At 38.3% G+C, this 12,985-nt stretch overlaps 1 protein-coding gene across 3 annotated transcripts in view; it reads right to left on the bottom strand.

Annotated features, from left to right (window-relative positions):
• CACHD1 (cache domain containing 1) overlaps positions 1–12,985 on the bottom strand; it is a 161,954-nt gene that overhangs the window by 148,495 nt on the left and 474 nt on the right. Inside the window, exon 1 of one of the 3 annotated variants that reach the window (XM_072997753.2) lies at positions 9,821–10,139. The exons of the other annotated variants lie outside the window; for them this stretch is intronic. The gene's annotated coding sequence lies outside the window, so the exon portion shown is untranslated. Of the gene's footprint in view, positions 1–9,820; positions 10,140–12,985 lie in introns of those variants that run through there. 3 annotated transcript variants of the gene reach the window in all.

Below are 12,985 nucleotides of genomic sequence, written 5' to 3'. Positions count from 1 at the left end.
TCTTTTCTTTCATGTAAATAAGTGTGTCCGCCCAAGGCTCAATCAGGTCAATCTCGAGGCAATGGTTTAAGGAACAGATTGTGAGCATTCTGCCTGTATATACATTTTTTGATACCCTGGTCCCTCTTAGACAACCCTCCACTCCCCTCTCCCATAGAGCACCCGAAGTAACTCACCTCTAAAACAATGTGTACAAGGCCCCTCTTTGGTTTGTGCTTGTTGACATTTATGGTATTTTTAAAAGCTGGACATGAATATCCAGTAATTTCTAGTTTTAAAAAATGACATGTGGAAATATTGCATTACGTGCGAAGGGAAGGGATAATGTGTCCCTCAGCCAAAATAGGCTATCATCTCAACAATTTGTTTGCAATGGTTCTTCAATCAAAGGGTCCTGAATGACTCCCGCGAAGGAGGATTTTCACCATATGGGACCAGAGAGGAGAAATGCTGGTAGATTAATATGGTTCAAGGTTAAGAATATCAACTTTAAATGTCAAAAGCTTATGAAGCTTGTGTATTCACTGTTTATGGTGTGTGTGTGTGTGTGTAGTGTTTTTAAGTGTGGCCGTGTGTAGTGTTTTTAAGTGTGGCCGGCAGCCATATTAAATTCCGGGTATGGTTTACATACCTGGCCAGTAAATTAATAATAATTAAAAAAAATAAAAATAAAAAAGAGGAAAAGAAAAAAGGCATTATTAAATAAGGATAAAGCACATGTAATATTTTTCCAGGAGACTCCTCAAACAAAAGAAAGTATAAATGAACTTTAACTGGTTTGATCTGGCATTTATAAAAACATCTATGGAAATTCAAGATTGAGAGCGGTTGCAACCATCATTTCCACGAAATTTGGTTTTAAAATGAATAAAATGAAAAAATATGATAAAGGCAGATATGTAATGTTACAAGGAGTTAATGGGAGTAAAAGAATATATTCCAATGTTAACTCTCTGAATGTAAACTAAGCTAGTTTTTTTTAAAGTGTTCAAAGAATTGGAAGAAATAAAGAAGGGGCTTTGTAATAATAGCATGGGATTTCAATGTGGTTATGAATTAAAAAATCAAAACCTACTAAAACTGAGAAAAATGTTACAGTTTTAAATAGAACAATAAAGATAACTGATATGAGAGATGTTTGGAGAGTGATGAAAGGAGATGAAGAAACATTTATTTTTTATTCTTCAGTTTACAAAAGTTATTCTAAGATGGTTTATATATTTGTATCTAAAAACTGACTTTGAGAATGACTAATAGGATGCTAGTGTTGTAAAAGTAACTAATCATACTATATTGAATATGGATATTCAATATCCATTTGTGATTGTAGAGAAGCCAAAAGCTGGAGAATAGATGTTAATATTTTTCAGCAAAAGAGTGCAGTAAATTAAACAGGAAAAGAAATGACGGAAATATGCAAAATTAATGATAGAGAAGGTTACAGCCAGGGTAATATATGGGATACTATGAATGTGACGATAAGGGGAATTAGCATTAGAGAATCATATAACATAAAAAGATGAGAAAAATATATGAATATGGTTGAGGAAGAAATAAGGTTGTTGGAAGGAAAGTATATGATGGATAAGGATTTTTAAAATGTCTCAGCAGAAATACATGCAAAAAGGAAAGTATTAGAAAATACTGAAACTGAGAAAATTCAGAGAAATTTAATATATTTGGAAAGATAATTTCTTGAATCTAGCAATAAAAGCATTAGAATACTAGCCAGAGTCATGCAAGCTAAAAAGGACAAGAGTCTTACTGAAGTAGTTAAAAATGAAAGGGCAAAGTTGTAATTTGATGAAGGAGAAAATGGAAGGCTTTCAAGATTATCACTGGGGAGATAATTGAGCCCTGCAGAACCCACAATTGAGACTCCACAGGGCCAACACACTGTATTCTCTGAGGACGGTCCTCCAAGAAGGATTGGAGCCAAGCACGCACCAGACCACCAATTCCCAACTCGGAGAGCCTCCCCAGGAGGATACCGTGAGAATATCGTGATCAATGGTATCAAAGGCGGCTGAGATATTGAGGACCAACAGAGACGTTTTGCCCCTGTCGGCATCCCTCAACAGGTCATCAAACAGGGCGACCAATGCCGTTTCCGTGCCATGGTGCGGCCTGAAGCCCGACTGGAACGGATCCAGGCCATTGGTTTCATCCAAAAGGGCCGAGAACTGGTCAGCCACCATCCTCTCTACCACTTTGCTAAGGAAGGAAACATTGGCAATGGGCCTATATTTGCCAATGTCGTCCGCCACTATACTTGGTTTCTTCCTGATGGGCCTAATGAGTGTCTCCGGAGTCTCTCCTCCTGGAGAGCCCCATTAATTATTGCACTGGCCCATTCAGTTGTTACAGGCCTGACTGCTCTGATTAGGGGAATGGGGAATAAAGACCAAATAAAAGAAGTGATAGCAAAGGATAGAGTTTTGTGGTTTAATTTTATTCGGCTTAAGCAGCAGAAAAAGGAATGGTATTAAAAACAATAAATATAGAGAACTCATGAAATTTGAAGAAATTGCATTACAAAGGAAAGCACAGGTGAAAGTATGGCAATGAAAGGAACAGAGACTTTGGGTAGTGTGGGCGGCATATAAATTAAATAAATAAATAAGCAGTAAGAAAAATTTAAAAAATCTTATTGGAATTAGAAGATCAAGAGAATTTGCATAAAACATAATGGGAATGTGATTTCAGGGAAGAATTAAAAACAGGGATTTAAAAACTATGTTTGACATAGGAATAAGAAATTTTGGCAACTGGTTTTAAGGAAATAAACGAAATAACTGTTACATTTTGAGATATGTCCACTTTTTTCAATATTTGATAGGGAACACTTTACTTGAATACCTAAAACATTAATTTCAAATTTTTAATAATGGCAAAATTAATTGCAGCTAGGAATTGGAAAACAATGTATAATTTTCAATTAAATTAATGGTCTAGAGAAGTAATGACAAGTTAACATGTAATACTAAAGTTAAGAGGCTGATAAGTAAGAATATATTTATAAAAAATTGGAGAGAATGTATTGATTTTTGTATTGATAAAGGGAAAGGGACACATACCTTCACAAGAATCAATGCAGTTTTGAAAGGGAAATAGGGCTCCTCAGAAGTGGGGGAAATGGCTGGAAATCCCAAATGGTCCCGGTAGAGGGGCAGCAGAATTTGTATTAGGCTCCTTTGTTGTGTGTTATTAGATGTCTTTAAGTCTGTATGATTTTGTTTATATTAAAAATATTTTGTTTTGAAAGAAGAGAATGATTCCCATTGATAGATGGCAAAAATAGGTATTAACTATGCTCATCGTTGCATCTCAATAATGAAAGTATTGTCTGTCTTTTATTTATTTATTTATTTATTGGACTTATATACCGCCCCATAGCGCTACAAGCACTCTCCGGGCAGTTTGCAATTTAATTATACAGGCTATACATTGCCCCCCCCCCCCCCAGCAAGCTGGGTACTCATTTTACCAACTTCGGAAGGATAGAAGGCTGAGTCAACCTTGAGCCGGCTACCTGGGATTTGAACCCCAGGTCGTGAGCACAGTTTTAGCTGCAGTACAGCATTTTAACCACTGCGCCACTGCACCACCACCTCTGACTATGATAGTACTGTATGTTGTTCATCATCCTAGGAGACTGGTTTTCTGGGCACACCAATCAGGGCTGAATGCACTTTTGATATATGGTCATTTAATATCAATTTCTCCAAAGTTGGCTTTGAAGGGCCTGAAACCCAGTATGCATGAGAATAACCCAACAAAACCCAACAGGGTCATCTCCTTCAGAGTGTCACAACACTGAAAATATGCAATTACTTTCACTTGGCAAACAGATGAAATACAGAAATGAGAAGTCTGGGTTTTAGGCTTCCCAGCCAGTATACAAAAAGGAAACATTCCTTGGATCATCTGGAACATCATAACACAAAACTCCACTGTCATAATTTCTGCTTTATTTGCTTCGTACAGAAGATGGTAATCTTCCACAGCAGTTGGTTGATGACCTCCTGCAGCAACACATGTTACATTTAAATTTTATCTGCTCTATGGAAAGTAAATATGCTGCTTCTTTTCATCCAATGAACAGTATTGATTGGAAAACTGGTTTCACATGCAAAACGCCAAACAGTAACAAACAGTATTCATTTTAATTATTATCTTAAATGATATACTGTGCATTATTAAAATGTGTTTAAACATTCAACAGCAGATTTCTCAGCCTCAAAAACAGCAAAACCATCATATTCAGCCCCAAATGCTAGCTGAAATTCTATTGCATGATTAAGCAAAAGGAATAACTTTTGGAGGCAAACAGTCTGGAGTTTAAAAATCTCTATAGATGTTATGTTTTTGTTTTTATTTGATTCAGGAGTTGATTTTAATGTTAACTCTATTCTAGATGTTTTATTATTCTATTGTTAACTGCCCAGCATAGTGCCATGCACTAATTTGGCAATAAATAAATGTAAGAAATAAATAATAATAAATAATCTGTTGCATGTCAAGTTGTGTGGTTAGTGTACAATAAATAACGTCTATAGAGATTTCTTAACTTGAGGCAATTTGCCTCAAAAAGTCATGCCTTTCGCATAACTGCACAACAGAATTTCAGCAATTATATTCTCAGAGGCCAAATCTAGAATGCTGTAATTACAGAACAGAAAATTCTACTCCATCCCACTTCCACTGACCTGAGAATCCTAAGAGAATCTCTTCCGCGATCCATAAGATGGCCATATGGGTCTCACAAAGGAACACAACACCTTACGCACTGCTGTACGTTCATACAGATTGCTTGAGCTGTGTACACTTCAGTAATGTGCTGGAAATCACATTGAATGATAATAAAGTTGTCTGAGGCTTTAAGATTCGCCATTGCCTGTAGCCATTTTTGGTTCTGACTACAATCCACATACGTTTGGGGTCGTCTCTTACAATAGGCATGCACCCACAAACCAGCTGCAAACAGAATCCACATCTAGTCTGAGTTGTGAGCAGCATCAATCCCATATACACTGTGGACTAAACCACTGGTTCTTAACCTTGGGTTACTCAGGAGTTTTGGACTGCAACTCCCAGAAGCCTTCACCACCAACTGTGCTGGCCGGGGTTTCTGGGAGTTGCAATTCAAAAACATCCGAGTAACAAAGGTTAAGAATCACTGGACTAAACCAAACTGTTTCTGTCACGTATAGGGTTAATTACTATTTTTATCATTGGTTATACCGTACACCATTTCAGGCATTTATATTCTTGAGGAATACACCTAACTGGAAGCCTTTTGTCAACTTTTATGGGATTACAAAGACATGTATCTGATTATTGCCCACCATAATACCTACATAAGACACGGATGATCCTGGCTGTCCATAATTATTAAACTAGAATAATTTGACATTTACACAAATGGTTTAATCTACTGTAGATAAAGTCGTGGCATAAATTATTAAGGTACCACTATCAGGACTAAGAAAGAAGGCCAGAAGGAAAGGGAATATTCTTTTCTCTCTCTCTCTCTCTCTCTCTCCCCCCCCCCCCCAGTTTCAGGATTGTCAAAAGCAACACAGAGGCCCTTCGAGAAACAGGTATACAGTGCCTCTTTCAAATCAATTCTACAAGTGCCACAGTATTTGAATAAATTGGGATTTTTTAACCACGAAACCTCAACTGTTCTTCAAAGTCTCCAGCCAGCAAATGTTTCACCTGATTTCTCGATACTTCCAATTTTGAGGTGAACTGCTGACCCTTGCTTTAAATGCACTTTTGGACTTAAAAGAAAAAAAGAAAAAAATAAGCACACCACTACACAGAAACAAGATTAACACTTTTTCCTTTCCCTGTTGGATGGGATTCAGGTAAGAAGAGAAACTCATTATGGTCCCGGAATCCCAAAATAAGGAGGGCACGGAGACCTCCCCCCTCCAAAATCCTATATAGGAGGCCTGAGTCCCCCCCACCCAGGCAAAATAGTGTCAAACACACACACACACACACACACACACACACACACACACACACACACACAAAAGTTAAGGCTGCTGCTACCCTCCTAGGAGTTACTAAGGCTGCATGCAATTAATACTATGGACACTTAGGTCTGAGTAAGAAATCAACCCTTAATTTAAGCACATGGAGAAGACTCCCAGGATAAGTGCACTGAAATGCTCCTGGTCAAGTCAGACTGAATGGACAGGAAGAAGCCATGTGCACTTCCTGACTGTGTCCTCATGCAGAATGGTAGCAGTCATCCAAAGGAAGACTTTGGATAGCAGTGGGAAGTAGTTGGACAAAAATCCTCAATTTAGGAAACACCAAGCCTAAGATACTTCCTCTTAACAATTAGTTTCACAGAGCTATAGATGAGCTTACCTGCTGGGAGGCACAAGAATAAGAGGGGAGAGTTTGCAACAGCCATTTGTAAATGAAACTTTCTGGATTCTTCAACCATTGTGCTGACTAAAGAAGGTAAGAAGAGTCATGGTGAATCAGACCATTCAATCCTGGGCTCAAATAACTGACTGCCAGTAGCTTCTGAGAAGCCCACCACTAGGCTATGAGTGCAACCTGTGTCCTCCAGCAACAGGTACACAGAAGCATATTGCCCTTGATACTGAAGATGACACTCAGCTATCTCAATCAGCAGCCACTGATGGCCCTGATTTCCATGGCCCCTGTCTCCTTTGAAAGCTGTCTACCTTGGCAGCCATCCACAATTAACTATGCACTTCCTATTACCTGTTTTGAGTCTCCTCCTACCATTCAGCTTCAATGGATGCCTAAGGGCTCTCTTATGAGAAAGAAAAAAACACTTCTCTCTATCAGCTTTCTCCACACAATGCATCATCTTATCATGTCTGAAACAGTTTCAAACACTGCAAGTTTTCATCACAGGGAAGTTGCTCCAATCCCTTGATCTTTAGATTTTTTTTTCCTATACCTCTCCCAGCTCCGTAATATCCTCTTCTTTGCATAGTGACCCGTATTCCAGATGTGGAACTGCCTTCTTTATACTACCATTTTTAAAAAAATAATAATGTTCTGACTGCGCCCAACATAGCATTTAGTGGTGATTTTAAATACACAAAGCATGCCCTAGGTGGGTTGACATCTTCCTTATGCTTTCTACTTAAGCCCATTTCTTGATCAGTCGCTATCAGCTCAAATCCCTTTGCTGCATAACTACATTAATTTTATAAGTCCCTGGAATATAATAATTATCAACTTCCACAAATATTGTAAATCTGTTAATCAGTCATGTGAGCTTATATCCAGAAACTTTAAAAGCTGGAAACTCACATATCACATGCCAATCAAAAGATAATTGTTGTGGCCCAAAAATACTGACACTTTAAGAATTCAGCTAAGTGTTTATGGATCACATCAATTATTTTATGAGGATCTTGTAGCTTCTGAGTAATATTAATATGATTTTTCAACAAAATGAATGTTTCTGTCCTTAAATCAGTTCATCCTTAATACTAGTGATGAAATACATAAGACTCAAGAAAATTAGAGTTTGAGTTGCAAATTAGTAGCAATCCCAGCTGGAGCATTTTGAGACTGACAGTCAAACAAAATGACTTTTGAAAGCTCTGGATACACGGCATCAACAATAATGAATATGATCTGCTCTCTTAATAGGACATCACAGTGGAATGAATAGCTTCCACTCCAAATCTATAAACTGCTCTAATGAACTGAAGTCTTCTGAGGAAACAAACTAGATGCTACATGGAATAAAAGCCTCCCAAATTTCTCTTTTAAAATAAAAAACAGTTGTGGAAAATTACCAGTTTGAAAGGGGAGAGAGGGACCTCTGTGGCCATTTTCCATTCAAAAAAGAAAGTGGAGGAACAGTTACTTTTCTTTCCTATTGGTGGAAAAGCAGGTCAAATTTTAAGCAGAGCAGCCAGAGTAGAAAGGATAGCTCTTCTTTTTCTTCTTCCACTTAAGCTGGCTGTCTTCTGACATCTGTCTTCTTACTTTCTATTAGAGGTCTGTATATCCTGACTTTAAAGAAATAGTAGTGAAAAGCAGCTGTCTTTTCACTACTGTTTCTTTAAAGTCAGGATCTACACACCTATAAAACAGTGTGACCCTTGCTTTGGGTCACTATGTGACATTGTCTACCATGTACACCAGACCTGGGCAAAGTGCGGCCCAAGGGCCACATACCGCCTGCGAGCCGCTCCTGTCCGGCCCGCGGACAGTTTTGAACATCAAAACCATTTATAGCTTTTTCTCTAAAGTTGATCAGTTGCTTATCTTTAACATACCGCAAAAAAACTCTTTTACTATTTGTGAAGATTGACAAGTTTAAAATAAAAACAATCATAACATCACTGTTTCATTTTATTTTTTTAAGTAAAATTGGTTCGAACCCTGAACACAGTTCAGATTTTTCATGTGCCCCCCCATAGAAATTAATTGCCCACCTCTGATGTACACCAAATGATGACTTGTTACTCATGATATATAGTCCTTCCATGTAATTCAAACACAATGCTTTTCAGAGGAGATAACACACGTGTGCACACATAACACACACATGCAAATGTTGCTAAGTCTCATGGGCAAAACAAACATGCAACTGGTGACCAAAAGATATAGATGTATGCGTGAACTGACCCTTTCTCCTCCAAACAATTAATCAACAGCAACTGGTAATCAACAGCTCTCACCTACTCATTCCAATGTTGATCTTACTGAACCCAATGAGATTCAACCCTAGAAAAATCAACAGCTAAACAAAAACAATATGGAAACAAACCAATTGTGGAGCTTTTAACTCTAACCAATCTATTTCAGTGTGGGGAGCCATTTACAATCCACTTGTGTCTGAAGAAGGAAGTGTAACCCACAAAAGCTCTCTGTGAAAAAAATATATATATTTCATTCTAAAGGTGCCACAATACTTCTTTGCTGAAACAGACTAACATAACTATCTCTCTGGAGATCCCAGGAAAGTATGAAATTCTTGGGTTGCATCTTATTTCTAATACAGCTGCAAAGTTGGTCTGCAGAGAAATATATTCCTAATAATATCATCAACAGTTCAATTAAACTACTGTATACCCACAGTATCAAATTTATTCCATTTTCCTAGACAAACCAAAGTATGCTACTTTTAGAAACTAAAAACATCAACTATTTTTAATGAAGTACTTACAATAAAATATTATTGATCAAAATCAATCACATTAACAGCAGCCTGCTATTAACAACTAATGAAGTCTAGAATTTTTCATACCTTTTTTGTAACACTCATGCCCCACATTTTATCTTATTTAGTTTGTTTTTAAAAAATCAGAAACATGCTAAATAACTGTAAAAGCAGCCATAAAATTTTACCCTATTGAAATTGCAAAGCAATGCCTCTGTCTATATAAAAACCACACTGAAGATAATAATTTTTATCTGTCCACTGCAGAAACCAGAAAGCACTTCAATCTGCATCTTGACATTTAGGATAATGCAGCTGGGCTACCACCCTCTCTGTGCAACAGATGTATATTTTGTCACATCTACAGAATCTGTGCCTTCCCACCAGAGACTGCAGAGAAAAACTATTGGATTTATATAACATATATAAACGAAATGCTTCCTACTCTATTCCAATTAACATAATTCAATGAATGCAACTAAACAAACTGCCACTAACAAAAACAGCGGCAAGAGAATAATGATACAGCTGATTCTAACAAAAAGCCAGCATGTTACAAACACTTTTCTTTCTACAGTAAACACACAGACACTACAAGATCTTCTGAAGCAGGGCATTCTCCTGGATTCTCCTTCTCACCTTTCAAAACGCTTCTTCAGTGATAGGCTTTGCTTCATCCATTCTTCTTTTGGGGCTGAGGGTGGATTTTGAGCTATGGATTTTGAGATATTTTGTCAGGAAGGATGGAAAGAGGCATCAAATTGTATCCAACCCAATCTCTTAGTCAACTTTTACAAGCCCTTCTAGCATTTTACCTCAACACCAAAGGTACACAATATAGCTGAAATTATATTTAGTGTTCCTTGGAAATAGAATTAAAACTCTTGTGCACCTTTCAATCAATTGCGGTAATAGAGAACCGCATCCATTCTCTCACCATTGGTCCCATGAACCTGGGAGTGGCTTCCCATTTTACATGTTCACGCTATCTTGGTTGCATCATATCCTTCTATTTCTTTCATTTACAGAAATGTTACGCCATGGCTAACCATTCCATTCCCTCAAAGTATGTCTCTTAACTTCTCTAATCAGTTCCATCTGTACCAAATGGTCAAGAAGAACATTATGTTCCCCCTTCTGTCCTCCTTACTACTGTTTTCCACATTTCAAATAGCCACATAGTTATCTTTTAAAAATCCTTTTAACCTGGTCCCCATTTGTTTCTACATTCTCTTCACCAGCATTCACTCCGGACATCATACTCTTCCTTCTCTTTAAGATGATCTCTAGTTTTAGGCCTTCTTCCATGCCAGCCACAGTGCTAGGAACAGATTCATTACTATAGGAAGTAAATGTCTTCCACCAATTCTAGGGAACTAAAATGTCCTTCTAGGTCTTTTAAGTACATATTCTAGACAGACACCTGACAGTACTTTTAGGATCTTCAGTTATGGGACATCCTACACTATACCATCATTATATACTTGCAGATATTCAGAATAACAAACATCTTTGACTATCACATGACAAACCACACCTAAATTAACAGGGAGGGAGGCATAAACTACCATAATCTAAAATTCAGAATGTGTATTACACATATATTCACTAATGATTTGCTTCTGTAATCAGATATCACACCAAGTTCCTTTCCATTATTTCAAGTAAAGAGGATTTAAGACTGCTAATTTTATTTAAAGTGGCACAGACCACAATATTATTAAACATTAAAGTAGCAAATTTACTGTATTTAAGGCATCTGCCTTCACATCTTCTAATTAACAACAATGTGATATACTTAGCATCTATGTCAGACATTCTTCTTGGAGGCAATAAATCTTTAAAAACTGCCATTCCCAGTTACAAAAAATGGTCACCCCAAATGGCTAAAAAATTAACATAGACAATAAAACACAATGATGTACCTTCATTTCTTTTTTTAATCCCTCACCGATATACAGTATTTGGAGAAACATTTAGTAAGCAAAACATTCACCAAATGAGCAGATTTATTTTGACTGTACAGAATATCCCACGAATTCCTTGAATGGAATTTCCACAACCTACAGAACATACACAGGTTTCTCAAGGGAGAAGCATGCCTCAACTCTTGAGGGAGAAAGGAAGTGACTTCTGAATTCTCCATAGCTCAGTACAGTATATCAATAATTTACGACTATCTACCTTGTTAAGCGGAGTCATTTTAATGCACAGTTCCTTACTATCAAGGAGGGGGAAGAGAAGCACTGACAAAGCCCAAGCCCTAGGAGGGAGCCCAAACAATAATATTTCAAAAGATAGTAGAAGGGAGCCGGTTGGAAGAAGATAAAGGGCCATTTGGGCACAGACCCCTGCTGCTTCCATAGAAGTGTCTCCTTTTCAATCTGGGAAGCTCTAAAAACTGCCTTTGCCACTGAGGTACCTCGCATTTGCAATGTGTTTGGGATCCAATTTCACCTTTTGTCAGGGGAGGCTGCTGTGTTGGTCGCTGTAACACAGCTACTGGACTCCAATTCAGAAAGCACAATAGTCTAGTGTCATTAATATGCAACCACAAAGGCAGAAAGAGGCTCTAATTACTAATCCTCTCACTCTTCCCTCTGAACCAGGCATATAAGGGAAAATAAATTTCTGGAGAAAAACAATAAACTTGTTAAAGCCCACATTTTCAAACTGACAAGGAGAATTATTCCTACCCTTTGCACATCTCTGTTTATAAACAACTGATATTGTTTACCTTGCTTTCATGCCCCTTCCCATGTATGATCTCCCACCTTAAATGTGTTGCTGGCTTAAACATGTGGGGGGAGGGGAAATCTTGTAACTGACAAATGAATATTAACAATTTGAAACAGGACATTAGCCATGGCCTCCATCACCACAGTGTTCCGATTAAATGAAATTTAAGAGATAAATAAACCAGGCAGCAAACTTGAAAGGAAAACAGGCTAATTATAATTTTAAGACACAATCCCATGTTCCCAGTAAGCCTCCACTGAACTCAACTTGGTGTTTTTAAGTAAAGTGATTTGTACTTTAATTGACTTTATTTCAGAAGAAAGGCTTTGTCGTTATAAACAACTGTAAGCAAAAGGAGCATCGATGGGCAGTTAAACTGCAGCCCACTTGTTTCCAGTCTAGCCTGACTTTAGCTCTTATCAGAGAGACTCCAGAGTTCAAAGGTTAGGCTCATTCAAACTTCTGCAAATCTGCCAATATTTCATTTGCCAAAGAAAAAAGCTCTCCAGAGGGTTCAGATCTTTCGAAGAAATGACAACAAGTATGCAGAAGACCCAGTTCCGAGACATCCCACCGCGCCGAAAGTACGTATCTCTGTCCAGGAGGCATTAGCTTAAAACCACAGGATCGTGTTAACAGCGTTCATGGATGCTGCTTATACGAAAGGATCCAAAGAGCCAGCGAGGATCTGAAGTCCGCGGCCGGCGAGAAAACGCAAACTCCTGCCGCCAAGAAAGCCTCCCTTTGCCCTGCACCTCAACGGGGGAGAGCCGCGGCGGTGCCCCACATCCCAGCTCTGCGGATGAGACCGGCCGAGAGGGGGATTCATGCTGGTTGCCTGCACCTGGAAAAGGGGGTGGGAGTGGGGGGGGGAAGGGAGGCAGGGGACACGCGCGCTCTTTGCCGTCGATAAATTAAGTACTCCACACACACACACACACACACACACACACACACAAAAGCAGAGAATTGCAACAAGCAGCTGCAACGCTGCGGAGGAGGAGGAAAAAATGAAAGAGGAAGAAATGTAGAAAAAGAACACTTTGAAGAGGAGAGGGGGGGAAA

The sequence above is a fragment of the Pogona vitticeps genome, chromosome 4 (genome assembly GCF_051106095.1).
Source record: "Pogona vitticeps strain Pit_001003342236 chromosome 4, PviZW2.1, whole genome shotgun sequence".
Taxonomy (NCBI): Eukaryota; Metazoa; Chordata; class Lepidosauria; order Squamata; family Agamidae; genus Pogona; species Pogona vitticeps.
The sequence above is the reverse complement of the archived record's forward strand: the minus strand, read 5'-3'. Positions and strand labels throughout refer to the sequence as shown.